The sequence below is a fragment of the Theropithecus gelada genome, chromosome 17 (assembly GCF_003255815.1).
Source record: "Theropithecus gelada isolate Dixy chromosome 17, Tgel_1.0, whole genome shotgun sequence".
In the NCBI taxonomy this organism is placed as follows: Eukaryota; Metazoa; Chordata; class Mammalia; order Primates; family Cercopithecidae; genus Theropithecus; species Theropithecus gelada.
Genome location: NC_037685.1, coordinates 11,576,702 through 11,595,473, shown reverse-complemented (window position 1 = coordinate 11,595,473; position 18,772 = coordinate 11,576,702). Strand labels below are relative to the sequence as shown.

The 18,772-nt window shown below is 38.1% G+C and overlaps 2 non-coding genes across 2 annotated transcripts; both read left to right on the top strand.

The window, feature by feature from the left end:
* The first annotated feature begins 576 nt into the window (after positions 1-576).
* On the top strand, positions 577-686 carry LOC112611181. Its single transcript, XR_003116566.1, has one exon. It is a non-coding gene; the product is annotated as a small nucleolar RNA SNORA68 (small nucleolar RNA).
* A 6,608-nt stretch (positions 687-7,294) lies between these two features.
* LOC112611188 lies at positions 7,295-7,361 on the top strand. The gene has a single exon (XR_003116571.1). It is a non-coding gene; the product is annotated as a small nucleolar RNA SNORD37 (small nucleolar RNA).
* Positions 7,362-18,772: the final 11,411 nt, after the last annotated feature.

The following is an 18,772-nucleotide window of genomic DNA, read 5'->3' as shown; positions in this document are numbered from 1 at the left end:
CTCCTCCTCTCCTTCTCCCCCCCATCCCCCTCCCTTCCCCCTCCCCCTCCTCCTCTTCCTCTTCTTTCTCCTTTCTTCCCTCATTTCTTCTTCCTCTTATAACCTCTTTAGTCTATTATATTTGCATAGCATCTTCATAGAGTCCCACAAATCTCTCTCTAAACCCTGAGTTTTCCAGGACCTGCAGCTGAGACTCTTCCAGATTTCAATTTGCATGGTCCAGAATGGGCCCCATGTGGTCTTCATCACCCAGCCCAGTTCAGTCCATGCTTGGTAAAAGGAGGAAAGGATGATTCAGTATAAGTATGAGGAACTATAAAGAGCCATGTTCCATAGCTGAGCAGGGGGACATGAGCCTAGTAGCACCTTTAAATTGTCTACTGGGTAGTTGAAAGAACATTTTATACCATCCTCCAAGGGGATAATGTTTACTATCAGAGGTTTCATTTCTTTATTTCTAGGATGAACATGTTTTGCAAATTAATTTTAGTGTGCTACACAAATGTAAGATGCTGTCTTAGTAATTCAGGTTCTAAAGTTTGATGTCATGGGTGTTCTTTGCCTCCTAGATCTTACCAGTCACCATTGTTTGTCAATTATTTCTTCACAATGTCTATTGAAGGATCTCATCACGTTTAGAGAGCTGTGGTCGTGCCCTCTAAAGTGAATTTGGAGGTTTTATACCCCTCGTGGCAAGTTCCTGCTGGGACCAGCAGCTGCAGCCACTTAGTCCCCAACTCAGTCTCAAGTTGGGGTCCTCAGGCAATTGCTGTGCCTGACAGGATGTGCCAGGTCATGGGGCAGGCACTTGATAGGTTTGCCAAATTCCCAGAACCCAATGAATGCAGTAATGTTGTCCCCTCCCCATTCTACAGACCAAGAAATGGGTGCCCGACACTGTGCCTGGGTCCTTTAGATTCAGATCATGAAGGTGGAAGAGATCTTGGCTAGCAAGTGCCATTGGCTATCCACCAAGCAGTTCCATAACTCCAAGATGAAGTTGCCACTGTTCTAATGGGTCCCACATCACCAGCACAAGCTACACTCCACCACCAAGAGATCCAATATCTTCTAAGTGCAGGGCCCTCTCACCCTGGGTCTACCCAAATAAACTCCTCAAGAATGCCAAAAACAAAATCCACCATCACACAAATGTTTCCCGATTCCATTTCTTTCCCTGATCCTCCCTTCTACTGTTACCAACATTCTTGCTGAGCTTCTTTTCATCTTCCCCATTTCTCCTATTATAGAAGCTTTTTAATTTTAATTATTCATCCTACTTGTAGTCTCTCTTTTTGCCAATTCATCATTCATATTGCTGACAAGTTGGTCATAAAGCACTCCTTCTATCTTGTCATTCTCCTGCTTGAAGACTTCAGTGACTCCCCACAGCCTACCAGAAGAAGTCCAAATGGCTTATTCTGACGGTGTAAGACCTTGACCATTACTGCAACCTTTGCAGACAGCTGTAACTGTTCACTTCCCTGGCTTTGTACTCCAGCTAAACTCTGCCCTAACCTGCCTTGAACTTTTCTAATTTTATGCTTTTGCTTAAACCAATTTTGCTGGCCTGAAATGCACTCCTTTCTCTCTGCCTCCATAAATCCCATCCATCATTCAAGTCACAGTGCAAGTCCTTTATTCTTTGTGAAGCCTTCCAAATTCAGTCCAGCCCAAGTGATGCTGTATCCTCTTAATTATAACTCTGAATTAGTATTTTTTGCCTGTCCAATTCATTTAACAAGTCCTCTACTTCCGAAAATTTAATTCTGTTCTGCTGTGCAACTTAAAAGCCTTTCAGTGGTTTTGTTTCTTCAGTTAGATTATATATTTCATGTGGCAGAGACATTTCTTCTACCTTCCTCATGACACCAATTACCATACCTTACACATAGCAAGAGCTCCTAAAATACTAAACATTAAGACAGAAATCCCTTCAGAGAGTTTTCCACAATGCTGAATATACATCAACCTGCTAAAACTTGGTTGATTTTTAATTTTAATTTATTCTTCTCATACTACTTGTATTTTAATTCATTCTTCTCTAAAATAAATAAAATTTATTTTATTTTATTTTATTTCAAATAAAGCAAAAAAGGTTAATTTATAGACTTTAAAAATAGGAATTGTTTTCTATTAACATGGAAGTTATAGTTTTCAGGTTGCAGTACAACTTTAGTTGTGGTTACGATTGAAGTTAGTTTTCAGGTTGCAGTGTGAAGGGTAGTAGTGTGAGATTGTTGACTGACTCCCAGTATCTTATTATCTGAGTAATAGAATAGGAGGAGAACAGAATTGATTTCCAGGCACAGAAAAATGTCCTGTGACTTACAGGGCTAGGCAAAAGGGAAGGAGTATGTCAAATGTTAAAATGCAGTGGCCTGTTGCCAAAAGAAATGCAAAACAGCATTAAGGATGTTTGGTTGACCTGAAGAGTGAACTGCTGGTTCTACAAGTTTCTAATGGCTTAGGACAGGATTTTTGTCACGGGGAGAAGCTAGTCTTTAACTTCTCCCTCATCACAAATTTCCACTCAGCTTTCTGGGAACTTTTTTCTATTTTTTTTTTCCTGTGGGAATGAATCTTTGAGATATTTGGAGTAAATGGAATAGTATTTATTTGGAAAAAAGAAGCTTAGCATTTAATTTGCTTGTTTACTCAGCAAATTGAAGACTTGATGCACTAAATACTAACAATACAATGCAATTATAGGTATAATTTCTTGTATCTCATGGAGAGAAGAGTATAAAGCAAATTGTAACTATAACCATAAGACCATAAGGAATCAGATTTGGAAACTGTGAGATATTTCTGGTATAATTAGAGGTAGATGCGGTTATTTTGACTTTATCTATGCCTACCTTTCTTAAAATTTTACATGTGGATATTGATCTCTTTGAAAGAATCTTCTGGTGTTAAAATCAATTAGAATTTTTCCTTTCCTCTTTGAATGTGTTGTTTCTTTGAGATAATTGTTCTAAGGCCTCTTTCATTTTCTAAGCTTTAATTGTATTTGATACCTCCTTAATGTAACTTACATTTCCCCACATTTGTATCTTTTTAAAGCCATGCAGTTCTGAAAATATTAATCCCGGTCATTCATTCATTGTACATTCCAATGAGTGTTTGCTATGTGGCAGGCACTGTATCGGAATCAATGATCGAGTACAAATTATAGAATCACAGAGCTCTAACATCAGAAGCAATTGTTTTTAGTGTTGATATCCTTCTCTTCACAATGACAAAAGCAAAATTGAAGAGTTTAGGTTTCCAAGGGTCTTAGGCAGTGGACTTAGTCCTCCTAGACCTCCTTGAACCTATGAATGCTTTGTAAGTTCTTTTGTTAGTCTTTGACAGCCATCTCTCTGGACTTTACCTTCTTTGTTGAATATGTTTCTTTAAAATTGGAGCTTATCAGAAAGCTCTCTCCTCATCCAGACTGATTTATTTACATAATAACCTTTAATATTTTTATAGAGCTATGTCATTAATACAATTGCTATCAAAGCTTAGAATATAACAGAAAAAAATACACATGGTATATAATGTCATGCAATATGAAGGTGCCATCAGATGGAAAGGAAGTAGAGATAACAAATTCCAAACAAATAAATATGTAGCATTTACATCTTTTTACAACTGGGAGAAGAACTAGGGAGATGGGGGTAGGGATAGGGCATGGTGGTTAGGATTTGACTCCAGGATTTTCTAAATGCAAACAAGTGCTATTTCCACTGGGCACCATATCTCCAAGGTAGCCGCATTTGGACAATTTACCTGTCAGGATCACTTGTGTCCGATTTCCTATTTTCGAAGCCACAAAATTGTGATCTTCACACCCATGGGTCTCTTATAATTCTTTTATTAGGAGACCAGTAAACTAAATATGATAGCAGATGTTCAAAAATGCCTAGAAGAAGATTGTTTGGACATAAAACTGGGCCTGATATGTGGTGGTAAAAATGTAACAGGTGCATCTGAAAAAGAAAACAAAAGAAGAAAAAGAAAAGCATTCTTCACTTAAGAGAAAGAAAAAAAACACCAAACCTACTTTAGGCCTAAGGAGAATGATTAGCTTAGCATACATTCATTTAACTGATTACAGAAAATATAAATATGTTTTTGTAGCATAAAGGTTGAGTCGACTTGGCATGGCAATTTTAGAAAAAAATATACAGCATTTGCTGTACTACCTTTAATTAATTACTATTATTTTACACTTGGAAGGTGGACATTTTTAATAAAAAGTTGATGAAAGAAAGAACATTTGGCATCATTACAAGATTTGAAGAAGCAAGTTCCTATTCTTTCTGCCAAAAAGTATTTAGGACTGATTCCGGTTCATTCTTTCAGCCAAACACCTATATTTTAAGTTTATCAATATTTTCAATGTTTCAGAGCAAGTATGAAATTACCACCTTGATAACCTGGTACACTTAACTGAAAAATTTTTGTAATCCTAAAACAGAATCTGTGGCAGAGTGTAATTCTTTTTCTCTGTTATTTCACTATCTCCTCCTTCCCAGTTTAGTTGGGAGAGAACATCCTGCTAATGCTCAGAGCTGTTGTAGAGTTCTTTGGTTCACAATGGAACGAGAAAGAGACCAAAAGTGATAGACATAAAACTGAAAAAGTTATCTGATCCTGTATCATTCTTCATCTGATAATCTGTATGTATAATTTCAAGAGCTTTCGTGCATTTGTGGGTATTTAGGAACTTCACAATGAAAAAAGGCAAGAATATTTGAGCCTCCTTCTATAGCAATATACCTAAAGTTATTAAGCTGTGCTAAATAAATTAAGAAAAGTGTCTAGTAAAATATCTACAGCATATAATAAATTTAAAAATATGTCATAATGCTGCAATTTGTAAAGCTGAAAATCTTGGTTTTCAACTTCCGAGTATTTGGGTGCAACTTCCTCTTGTATAAAGCTCAAGGGTATACAGGTTTTGGTGACCATAAAACAACTTGGTGAGTGTTAAGCATATCCAATTGGCTTTCTAAAAAGATGATGTAGAAAAGCTTAGAACATCAGTCCTCTTTCAGTCCACCAGACATTGTGCCAGTTGCTTCTTGGGTGATCATTCTAATCGCGTAAGAATATCTTTTATTTTTAAGCCTAGTCCACTTCTGCTTTAAGTACTATGAAAAAAAATTTCTTGTTTTTTGGTGATGTTGGTTAACTTTTAATTACTATTCCTTTCTATGGTTGACCTGAGAATTATTTCATTGTTTGTAACGTTGTTTCAGAAAGCACATGTGCTAGAATTTTTTCTCTGAATACTTCTGTATGTGCAACACAGCACTAAGTAATAACCTGTTATCTACAGGCTGCATCTGCCAGAAGATAACCAATATTGTTAGCCTACATTGCAGAAGTTTAAATTCCTTATCCTCAAGCAACATTTCATAAGGGGACCCTCAGAGTATTTTTCTAAAAACTATCCATTTTTGAAGAGGTAAAGAGATAGCTCTTCAGATAGCTTTTTAATGTAAGTGAATTATTCTGTACTTTTTAGTAACAACTTCAATGGGTTATAGGGAAATACCGTACAATTTACTTCTGTAAGCATACAATTCAAGTTTTTTTTTAGTGTGTTCACCAAGTTATACTATCATCACCACTACCTAATTTCAGACCACTTTCATCATCCCAAAGAGAAACCCTGTACCCATTAGCAGTTACTCTCCATTCTTCCTTCTCCCACGTCCTGGCAACCGTGAATGTACTCTCTGTCCCTTTGGATTTACCTACTAAAGATATTTCTTACAAATGGAGTCATCGAATATGTGGCTTGTAGTATCTGTTTTTTTTTTTTTTTTTTTTTAATTTAACATAATGTTTTCAAGGCTCATCCATGTTGTAGCATTTATCAATATTTTATTCCTGGCAGGGCATGATGGTGGTCATACCTGTAATCTCAGCACTTTGAGAGGCTGAGACAGGCAGATCACTTGAGCCCAGGAGTTCAAGACCAGTCTAGGCAATGTGCGAAACTCTGTCTCTACAAAAAAAAAAAAAAAAACCAAAATTAGCTGGGCGTGGTGGTGTACGTCTGTGGTCCCAGCTACTAGGGAGGCTAAGGTGGGAGGATCACTTGAGCCTGGGAGGTTGAGGTTTCAGTGAGCCATGATCATGTCACTGCACTCCAGCCTGGGCAACAGAGTGAGGCCCTGTCTCACAAATTTTTCTTCATTCTTTTTCATGGCTGAATACTATTTCATGGCATGCATATACTGCACTTTATTTTTCCATCAGTGGATGGACATTTAGGTTCCACTTTTTGGCTAATGTAATTAATGATGCTATGAACATTTGTGTGCACATTTTTTTATGTAGGCATATATTTTTAATTATTTTGGGTATATACCTAAGAGTATTAATAGAATTTCTGGTCATATGGGAACCTGTGTTTAATTTTTTGAGGACCTGTCCAACTGTTTTCCAAAATGGCTGCATTTTATAATCTCACTAGCTTTGTGTGAAGGTTCCAATTTCTCCACATCTTCACCCAAACTTGTTATTTTCTATAGCTGTATATTTGTATCTGTGGGGAAGTAGCTCCACATTGTGTTTATTGAATATTAAGTAAAGAATCTCTGCTTTTGTGCATCTCTGTTTCCATGATTATCGTCCATTCCAACCTCATCTTATCTTTGAACAACTGCAGCAACTCTTAAATGATTCTTTCATGCTATACTTATCTACACAATAGTCGCAGAGATCTTTTAAAAATGTATGTGGCAAACGTTGTTTCAGAAAGCACATGTGCTAGAATTTTTTCTGTGAATACTTCTGTATCTGCAATAAAACATCAGTAAGATCTAAGTATTTTTCAGGCTGTTTGAATTTGGATTTATATTTCTTTTAAATATATCTCTGAGTTTTGATTTGCTTTAACATTGGTGAAGGAAGTTGTGGTTCATTTGGGTTTTATCTGCAAGACATTTAGATTATAACGGCAGTAAAAGTCAAGCATTTACAAGATGATACTAATAGCTAACTTTTATTGAGTACCTACTCTGTACTGAGCAGTTATCTAAGTATTTTTTGTATGTTTAACTCATTTATTCCTCATAAAATTCTGATGAGGTATTATGAAACTTATTTCACACTACAGGGGAATAGAGGGACAGAGAAGTTAAGTAACTTTCCCAAGGTCACACAGCCAGTAAGTGGTAGAGTCAAGATTCTAACCAAAAAATCTGGTTACAGAGTCCACATGGGTAACCACCAAACTATCCTGCCATTTTGTCTTAGTTATTGTCTGAGATATATAAGACTTAAAACAGTAGGTGACGACCAATATTTTTTTTACTTTGACTTGATGTCTATTGAAAAAAATCTAGCATCTGAGGGCTATGGGGAAAAAAAGAAAAATTTTAAAAATTAAAAAAATTAAGAGTTAATCATTTTCTGGCATTCAATAGGGTAGTTGAAAATATTCACACTTTTATTAATTTTGTATAATATCACCATGTCCGATTATAAGGGTGTATATTTTAAACATCCATGTTTCTATAATACCACCTAGAGGTTTACGGAATTACTTCTGCCACACTTAAAAAAACAACTTGAGCAAAAAAGTACTGGACTACTTAAAGGATAACTCCTAAAAGACATTCTTAGAAAAATAACATTTTCTGAAATGTACACAATAGTCAATGTCATATTATGATATTGCCTGCCAGTTCGCGTGCTACTCTTTCCTCCTCCTACGTCTTTTAAACCATCTAACAGAGCATTGTGTGTTTCTGAACATTTACATTCAATTTGTTAAATGTCACCAGGGAAAAATAAAACAGAGAGGACATCAGCTAATAATGTACTTTTACATTCCGTCATCCTATGCATGGTTCCATGTTTCACCATGCTGACCTAATTTGCCATGACAGGAACATGGCCCTGATTTCAGAACATTCCAACTGTGGCAATCACTAAACCTTATTGGGAATTTTTGCCCCCTTAGCAAATTGAACCAGATTGCTTTTCTCAGGACCATTTGAGATGGGTATCTGTGAACAAGGCGGGTGGGCTATGATGAAGAGTTGAGAAATGGAGCTTTTATATTACAAATATACTGAAGGTTTATGTAAATGTGTATCATTACAGGGTGACTGATTTTTGCTGTGAAGGCGGATTTGGGGAGAAAAAATGTAAAAAGCACATTTTATTAATACTTCCTAACGTGTGGCCTTGTACAAACCTCTTTCCTGAGTTTCCTCACGTCTAAAATGAGGATGATGATAATAATATCTATGTTTCAGAGTTTATCAGACAATTAGATGACGATTCACTCTAAGCATTTAGAACAATATCCAGCATTCAAAAAACATAAATTCTGATTGTTATAATTTTTACTTTAACATTTTTGAAATAAAAATTATTCTATGTTTACAAGAATAGTTTATTCTTAAATTCTTTGGCTATCAACTGTAATATATAGATTGTATTATATTTCTATAACAACTTATGGTGCACCAGTACTTGATCATAGGCATATAATTCATATGCATGTCTCAGGCCTCAGCAGCCCACAGGTAAAAGTGCTGTTTCATCAAGATTAATAGTGGGCTTTTGACAGTGCCTAGACCCCATCTGTTTGCCCAGGATGTCAGTTTCCATGCTTTTACATTTCTTCTAGTAGCTTCACATGCTAGGATAAGTTTTGTTCACCATCTCCTATCTGAACTTCCTCATCAAGAGTCCTCACTAGTACCATCCTCCAGAAGCCCTTGGGAAACTGTTGTACTGTCCACACGTGTGCCACCTGGAGCCCTGAAAGACATGGGGCAGTGATGTGGACAAGAATGTCTGTTCCCCAACCCCGACACGCTCAGTCAGCCTTTGTTTCTTGGGTCCCTAAAGGGGGCCCCACCTGAGCCCGGAGTCTCATACTTGGTTTATCATCTCCCTAGACCTCTCACATAGGAGAATATCTTGCAGATACTGAACTGGAAGTTTAAAAATTCCCCTCTTTGAGTCATATTACCATCAAGACTTGAACATTTTACCTTCAAGTATAAACCGAGAGAGAGAGAACCCTGATGCTGCCCAGAACAGAATTTAGTCAGCATTCATTTTGTGAGCTCTTTAGTGAGCCTGTGGCTTTGTAGGGAGGTCTCTAAATAATGCTTTTTTAAAAAATATGTTAAGAAGTGGGCTTGGAGACTGGAACAGAAGTTCTCAAATTTTTGGTCTCGAGATGCTTTTTAACTCTTAAAAAATTATGGAAGACCTTAAAAAGCTTTTGATTTGTGTGGATTACTGATATTTACTTAATAGAACTTTAAACTGAGAAGTTATAAAATAATTAAATATACAGTCATGTGTCACTTAATGATGGGGCTACATTCTGAGAAATGTGTCATTAGGTGATTTCATCATTGTGGGAACATCACAAGGGGACTTATTCAAACCTAGATGGCCTAGCCTATTACGTATCTAGGTTATATGGTCTAGCCATTGCTCCTCGACTACAAACTTGTACAACATGTTACTCTACTGAGTACTGTAGGCAGTGGTAGCACAATGGTAATTAAATGTATATCTAAACATAGAGCAGATACAGTAAAAATATGGTAGGAAAGAGTTTTAAAAAGGGCCCATTTGTGTAGGACACTTGCCACGAATGGAGCTTGTGGGACTGGAAGTTGCTCTGGGAGTCAGTGGGTGAATGGTGAGTGAATGTGAAGGCTTAGAACATTACTGTCCACTACCGTAGATGTTATAAACACTGTACACTTAGGCTACACTAAATTTATTTAAAAACTTTTCTTTCTTCAATAATAAAATAACCTTAGCTCACTGTAAATGTTTTACTTTGTACACTTTTAAATTATTTTAAAACCTTTTAACTTTTTTATAATAACACTTAGCTTAAAACACATTGTACAGATGTAAGAATATTTTCTTTATAACCTTATTCTGTAAGCTTTTTTCTACTTTTACAATTGTTTATTTTTCTTTGTAAACTTTTTTTTTTTGTTAAAAACAAAGACACAAACACACACATTAGCCCAGGCCTGCACAGGGTGAGGATCATCAATATCACCGTCTTCCACTTCCACATCTTGTCCCACTAGACGGTCTTCAGGGGCAATAACATATGTGGAGCTGTCATCTCCCATAACAGAGCCTTCTTCAGCCGAGCACGGTGGCTCACGCCTGTAATCCCAGCACTTTGGAAGGCCGAGGCGGGCATATCACGAGGTCAGGAGATCGAGACCATCCTGGCTAACATGGTGAAACCCCATCTCTACTAAAAAATACAAAAAATTAGCCGGGTGTGGTGGCAGGCGCCTGTAGTCCCAGCTGCTTGGGAGACTGAGGCAGGAGAATGGCATGAACCTGGGAGGCCAAGATTGTGCCACTGCACCCCAGCCTGGGAGACAGAGCAAGACTCAGTCTCAAAAAAAAAAAAAAAAAAAAAAGCCGCCTTCTGGAATACCTACTGAAGGACCTGCCTGAGGGGCTGTTTTATAGTTTTTTTTCTTCTTTTGTAAGTAGAAAGAGTACACTCTGAAATAATAACAAAAGTATAGCATAGTAAATACATAAACCGGTAACCTAGTCATTTGTGATCACTATTAGTATTCCATACTGTACATAATTGTATATGCCAGACTCTCATACAACTGGCAGTGCAGTAGATTTTTTTTTGCTCCAGCATCACCATAAACACTTGAGTGATGCATTGTGCTGCAATATGATGGTTATGATTTTACTCAGCAATAGGAATTTTTTCGGCTTTATTGTCATCTTATATGACTACTGTTGTATATACTGTCTGTCATTGACTAAAATGTTAATGTGGTGCTTGAGTGTAAATTCACTGTAAAATATCAATGATATGAATAAAAATCAATAATAAACCCATTACATGTTACCATAAATAACATATTTTTCTTTTAAAAAACTATATTTTCTGAAACCAGAAAAAAATTAGAGCGGCACTGCTTAACACTTTGCAAATGTCTGGCTTAATAGAAAGCACCTGGATTCTCATGTCTTCTGTGTTCAGTGTTTTAAGATATCACACATCATGTAGCTTCTGGAAAATGGCACTGTATGAGTGTCAAAGAATGAGAGTGAAAAGGAAAGTAACATTTTAGTATATGAGAATGGTTTTGATCTTGCAGACCTCTTGAAAAAGGCTTACAGGCCCCATGTTGAGAACTTGTTGACTGTAGCTTGAGTAACCTATTCCACGGGGAGATCTCAGGCTACTATTTAGAGAAAACTGTCCTTGCCAGTCTTGGTGATTGTGGAAAGAATACACAGAGAGCAAGGTAGAAGAGGCAGTGGATGAATACATCCTAATCTCCTTCTGGACCCAAATCCAGCCTTTGTGACTGGGGGAGTTACATTTATCCAGAGGAGTTCCTGGATGATACCTTAGAGGTAAGGTACATGCATGGATGAGGAATATTTGAGTTTGGCTTTCTTGAGCTGTTCCTTGTACCCAAATGGAGTGGGTAGGACACTGAAGAGGGATGGATAATGAAGTTTGAATGGGAAACTCACCAGAGGAAATCACAGTAGTGGAGATGGAGTGGCCCTGTGACTGAGGGCTGTGGGGCAGACCTCTTGGGACTAGAACCAAGGGGGAACCACAGCCGCTTCTTAGGGCTTCTTGGCAGATGTAAGAATATATTTTTACATTGCTGATGAGCTGGGGCCCAACTGGCAGGGACAACTCCAGTCTCTGACCAAATGGTGAGAGAACTGAGCATAGGTGCTAGGGGGGCCAGCTACCAGGCATCTGAGATCTACTGCTGGAGGACAAGCGAAAAGACCTGGATGTGGATTTCTCCTTTCTCCCCCCATCAGGAGACCCCTTAGGCTCTACTTTTGCTTACCCTCAGTTGCCATCTTGGAATAAAGCAGGGTGTGGTGGAACAAATCAGAATGGCTGGCTATGTATGTTAAAAAAGGCTAAGTTACCTTTAAAAAATTCAAGTTGATAGATTGACAGAAATTAATGGATTATTGCCGTGGTTTGAATGTGTCTCCTAAATTTGATGTGTTGGAAATGCAATCTCCAAATTTATATGTTGATGGTATTTGGAGGCGAGGCTTTTGGGAGGTAATTATAATTAGGTAAGATGATCAGAGTGGGACCCCTATAATGGGGCTGGTAGCTTTATAAGAAGAGAGATCTAAACAGCACACTCTTACTCTCACCATGTGAAGCCCTTTGCCAAGTTATGATGCAGCAAGAAGGCCCTCACTAGATGCCAGCACCATACTCATGACTTACCAGTCCCTAAAACTGTAAGCTGATTGAGACTCTATTATTTATAAATTACCCAGTCCGTGGTATTCTATTATAGCAACACAAATGTACCATGACAATTGCAGTACCTAATGTAGCCTTTTTCTCCTCCTGCTACCTAACATGTTGGAACCTTATGAGTGAGATCAGATAGTTATAGAAAATATAAAGATACTGTATTAGTCCATTTTCACATTGCTATAAAGAAATACCTGAGACTGGGTAATTTATAATGAAAAGGGGTTTAATTGGCTCACACTTCAGCATGGCTGAAGAGGCCTCAGGAAACTTACAATTTTGGCAGAAGGCAAAGGAGAAACAAGCACCTTCTTCACAAGGTGGCAGGAAAAAAAGGGAGAGAGTGAAGAGGGAAGAGTCCCTTATAAAACCATCGGATGTCATGAGAAACCACTCACTCACTATCATGAGAAGAGCATGGGGGAAACTGCCCCCATGATCCAATCACCTCCCACCAGGTCCCTCCCTTGACATGTGAGAATGACAAGTTAGTTACTTCCACGATACAATGGGATACAGGCATTGGATAAATTCTCTAATTTCAAATGGGAGAAATTGGCCAAAACAAAGGGGCTACAGGCCCTATGCAAGTCTGAAATCTGGTGGGGCAGTCATTAAATCTAAAGCTCCAAAATAATCTCCTTTGGCCCTGTGTCTCACATCCAGGGCACACTAATGCAAGAGGTGGGTTCCCATGACCTTGGACAGCTCTGCTCCTGTGGCTTTGCAGGTACAGCACCCCCCCAGCTGCTTTCATGGGCTAGTGTTGAGTGACTGTGACTTTTCCAGGTGCACGTGCAGGCTGTTGGTGGATCTACCATACTGGGATCTGGAGGACAGTGGCCCTCTTATCACAGCTCCACTACGGAGCTGTGTGGGGTCTGCAACCCTACGTTTCCCTTCCATACTGACCTAGCAGAGGTTTTTTTCATGAGGGCTAAACCCCTGCAGCAGACTTCTGCCTGAACAGCTATGTGTTTCCATACATCCTCTGAAACCTAGGCCGAGGTTCCCAAAGCTCAACTCTTATCTTCTGTGCACCTACAGGCCCAACACCACATGGAAGCCCCCAAGACTTGGAGCTTGCAGCCTCTGAAGCAATGGCTTGAGGTGTATGTTGCTCCTTTTAGCCACAGCTGAAGCTGGAGCAGCTGGGATGCAAGGCACCATGTCCCAAGGGTGCACAGAGCATCAGGGCCCTGGGCCCAGCCCACAGAACGATTTTTCCCTCTTAGGCTTCTGGGCCTGTGATGGGAGGGGCTGCCACAAAGTTCTCTGACATGGCCTGGAGACAGTTTCCCCATTGTCTTGGTGATTAACATTCTATGTTACTTATGCAAATTTCTGCACCTGGCTTCAATTCCTCCCCAGAAAATGAGTTTTTCTTTTCTACCACGTGGTCAGGCTGCAAAATTTCCAAACTTTTATGCTCTGTCACCTCTTGAATGCTTTGCTACTTAGAAACTTCTGCCAGATACCCTAAAGCAGCTTTCTGAAAGGTTCCACACTTGTCTAGGGCAGAGGCAAAATGCCACCAGATTCTTTGCTGAAGAATGGCAAGAGTCCCCTTTGCTCTAGTTCTCAAGAAGTTCCTCGTCTCCATCTGAGACCATCTCAACCTGGACATCATTGTCCACATCACTATCAGCATTTTGGTCAAAATCATTTAAAAAGTTTCTAGGAAGTTCCAAACTTTCCCACATTTTCCTGTCGTCTTCTGAGCCCTCCAAATTGTTCCAGCCTCTCCTCATTATCCAGTTCCAAAGTCACTTCCACGTTTTCAGGTTATCTTTATAGCAGTGCCCCATTCTTCAAGATACCAATTTCTTGTATTAGTCTATTTTCACACTGCCATAAAGAATATGTGAGACTGTATAATTTATAAAGAAAATAGGTTTAATAGACTCACAGTTCCACATGGTGAAGGAGGCCTCAGGAAAACTACAATAATGATGGAAAGCAAAGGAAAACCAAGTACCTTCTTCACAAGGTGGCAGGAAAAAGAGAATGAAAGTGAACAGGGAAGAACTCGTCAGTGGGTTCTCGAATCTCATGAAATGTCACTGTTATGAGAACAGCATGGGGGAAACTGCCCAATAGTTCAATCACCTCTCATCAGGTTCCTCCCTTGACACATGGGGATTACAACTGATATGAGATTTGGCTGGGGACACAGCCAAATCATATCAGATGCTTGATTTCTCTTTATGTTTGAGTGAATTGTGCTTAAATTAGTAACCGCATGATAGCTCACAATAAGTTCAAGAAGCCTGAAAGAAAGCTATTGTGCCATTTCTTTATTACTTTACCTCTCCTCATGTCTCAATTCCCAAAACTTCTCACTTCCTTCTAACCCCTAACAGTATCCTCATGCATACCACCTTTTGTATATGGAGCCAGCAAGGTCACTGGTCTGCTAATTCCCCATCAAGTTTTTCTGAGTCTGTAATAACTAGATCATTTTGGTGTATCTCCTTTTGTGTGTATATGTGTGTTCATGCTTGCTTATGCATATATAATTTTGGAGTATGTATGTTTAGGAGTATGTACGTTATATATGCTTATGCATATATAATTTTAGGAGTATGTTCTCAAAATCTTTGAAATTATCTACATTTTAAGACACTAGGGTCAAAGAGTTTTCGTAGATGAAATAAGGAGTTTGAGTTTTTTCCTGTTATTCTTCTTTCTTCACAAATTTTTGATTTACAGTACTGGGCCTAATCCATGTTACTAATATGATGTACTGGATTTCTGCTGTGAGTCCTTTTAGACCTATTCTTCATTCTATTTCCTGATCCCTACTCTCTGCAGCTGGTAGGAGTTATTTGGAATAGAACAGTAAGCTTCCTTGCTCTCTGGTTCCCTCACCTACTGATTTTCACCAATGGGGTAAACCAGCTGGGCATCAGAGGGAGGGTTAAAAGTGAGGTTAGCTCCCTGCCTGCAAAGTTGTCAAGAAGTGACTACATACTTTAAGGTTATGGCTCTGCCAGGTGGCCCTGTCCTCGCAGCCTCCCTCGTCTCTTGTTTCTTTTGACTGCTCTACCTCCTTTAGGCCTGGGGACATTAATGGCCTTCTACTCTTACTAGCCCTAGATACTGCCCTCTCTCTGTGCTTCCGTACATGTCATCCATAGCTTTGTAAATAGTTTATTGAATATTCCTCTCATTATGCAGTGAGCCACCTGTTCTCACCAGGAGCATGACTGATATACATGGGCATCTTTAGTTTATCAAACCCAGTTTTCTCAGCAGTAATATAAGTCCCTGTCATCTTATTTACAGTGCTGCACCTAGAACCCAGCATCTGAAATTACTTATAGGTTAACTGTACTATTCAATTCTTGAATATAGAGCTTGTATACTTGACTTTTTAAAACCAGGGAAGGGGGAAATCATCAGACCTTATTTCAGGGGCTTGTGTTTGCCCAATTTTTTCCCTTCCTCCCTTCCTTCCTCCTTTATTCCTTCCTCTCCTTTCTCCCTTCTTTTCTTTTGTTCTTCCTTTCTTCTCAAACATGTTTCTCAATCTGGGAAACTACATCCCAATAATCTTGTGTCGATTGGCAATAGTAAAAGAGATTTGAAATAGTTAATGTCATAGAATACTTTTTATTTTCTTTTGAACCAAGATAGAACTTTTAAGACAGATCTTTCTTATCTTGGATGATAGCAATTCAGTGGCTACAATATTTCAAAGGTCAGGCCTAGTACATGATGGAAAGCTGATGAAAATAGCTTTTGAGCTAAATCTGGGTAAAACTAGTGGTGTAGAACAGTAATTGATAAGAATAGGGTTTTGGCTAGGAACATCTTAAACTTACAGTCAGGTAAAGATAGTGAAATCTGCCCAGGAGAATTGTGAGTCTGAACTGGCTCACAGCAGAGAAACCATCAAATCAAGTTCATCATCCCTTAAATAAAGAGCAAGCATTAGATCTCAGGCTAATATTATAACTGAGACTGTGTAAAAGCTATCTTGAATATTACATGAAGATGACTGTCAAGATATCTGTGTACTCAATAGCACATCAAGGATTTTCTTATTGACAGGAGAAAACACTGGGATGAAATCAGCAGCTGGTGTGATGATGTTTTACATGTGCTTGGAATGATTCTTCCAAATGTATTCTACTTTGCATTTTACTTCATAGAGGAATTCTTGTTTCTCTTAAGGAGCACAGTAAAAATGAATAAAATAAAGAATCTTAATTTATACCCTCTCAGTGTAGAAACATTGGCTATTTAAAATATAGGTCTCATCTATGGAAACTATTTCACTTCAAATAATTTAGAGAGTCGCCAAATTCTTTGAGGGTTGCCTTACTGCTGTTATTGGAAAGTATACCTTGGATTCATTTAACATCTCCAATATCAGTTAAATGCATTTGCTTTCATAAAATTTTGTTCTGGGCTTGCCACTGAATTTGAGAGAAGTCTCCAAATTATTGAATCAGAGACTTCCCCTTCCCTCAGACTCCCCTCATTTTACAATGATAAAAATTCTACCAATTGTTCAAACCAAACACAAATGACAACTTCTCAAGAAGTTTTACCAGATCCCCCAGGTCCTAACTAATTACCCCTTTCCATTTTTTTTTAGCATAAGGTCTCATATATATCTTTACTGAACCCTTATTTCCTTCTACTTTGTAGTATAGAAATATTAAAGAGCTTCTGCATAGCAAAAGAAGCTATCAGTGGAGTAAACAGACAACCTACAGAATGGGAGAAAACTTTTGCAAACTGTGCATCTGACAAAGATCTAATATCTAGCATCTCTAAGTAACTTAAACAAATTTATAAGGAAAAAACAAACGCATTAAAACATGGGCAAAGGACAAGAACAGACATTTTTCAAAAGACCTACATGCAGCCAACAATCATATGAAGAAAAACTCAATGTCACACTGATCGATAGAGAAATGCAAATCAAAACCAACGTGAGACACCATCTCACACCAATCAGAATGACTATTATTAAAAAGTCAAAAAATAACAGATGCTGGTGAGGCTGTGGAGAAAAAAGGAACACTTTTACACAGTTGGTAGGAATGTATATTAGTTCAATTATTGTGGAAGATAGTGTGGTGATTCCTCAAATGTAAGCTTCTTTAATGTAAGTTACTTATTTACTTTTCAAAAAATCTAGTAATAGCTTTCTGGTGCTTAATCAGACTTGCTGAATAAATACATTTGATTTAGTAGACAACTCTTTAAAAAAACATACTCTTAAGTACTGTGCTCAATGATAAGGAAATGTTCTAAGCTAGTTACAGATAGACCTTAAGTGCTTAGCAAGACAGAAATAGAATACACAAAAAGAAAGATGCTTTTCCCCAATCTGACTTTAAAAGAAAAAGCACTTTGGTGTATATACATAAAGGAATTTCCCTTTTCAATTGGAAAAAACCCAATGAAGTTGTGAGGAATTTTGAAGTTGATAGACTGTTCATGCAAAGGAAGATTCATTTGAATTACCTTTGTTTTCAACAGGTTGAGGGAACTTGAAATTTGTTAATGATAATACAGGTGAGAACATTCTAACTAGCAACAGTTTCCTTGTTTGAAACCACTCTTTGGTGCACGGTTTTCATGCACAGCATGCAAATGCATGTCATGTTCATAAATCCAATCACAAATGATGGTTTTACGACCAAACTGTATTTCTTCCAAACAAAGTGGCAGTAATATTTTTAAAAATCTGCAAGCCCTTTGAGAGTCTTCAAAAAGAATTTCATCATCTTTTCTCATTGAAATGAAGATATTTATAACTGAGAGGATGCTGTATTGCCACTATGGGGAAGAATTGCATTCCTCACCTAAAATATAGCCACCAATAGTGTACATGTTTTGCATTTAGCATTCAAAATATATGGGGAACAAGATCTAAGTAGATGCAGTAGGATCTAGAAATTAGCCTAAGTCAGCTCTGGAGACCAGATTTAGGGAGGACTGTAAATCATACCCTTGGAATGCAACATTACTATTCAGAATACTCTAAAATGTACTATGGATCAGAAACCTATTTCTTAGCCTACAAGTTGTTTGTTCTCTAGGTTGTGTCAGACCCTCTGTGATTTCATAAAGGTATGCTATTCAGGTTTGAAGGCCATTTTAGGATTTTTCTGTAAACACTGAGTTTCATAGATACAAAGTTCCCTGAGGGTCTATGGGTCTACAACTGTGTTTTCGTGACGATGAAACATAAAGACTGAGGGGTATTCTTTTCCAAGATGCTTTCCTCCCACTAATTCCTGGTAGGGGATAAGCTTTTAAAAGGTTTTCTTTTTCTTTTCTGTCCTATGAAAAGCCATATTGTACATTCCCAGCGTAACTTCTAGGGACATTTACACCATAGTTTTGAAGAGCTCATAGTGATTTCAACACTTCAGCAAAGGGCACAGTGAAACAATATTTTGGAAGACATCTTCATCAATTTATTGACCAGTGTAACCTCTGTCTTCAACA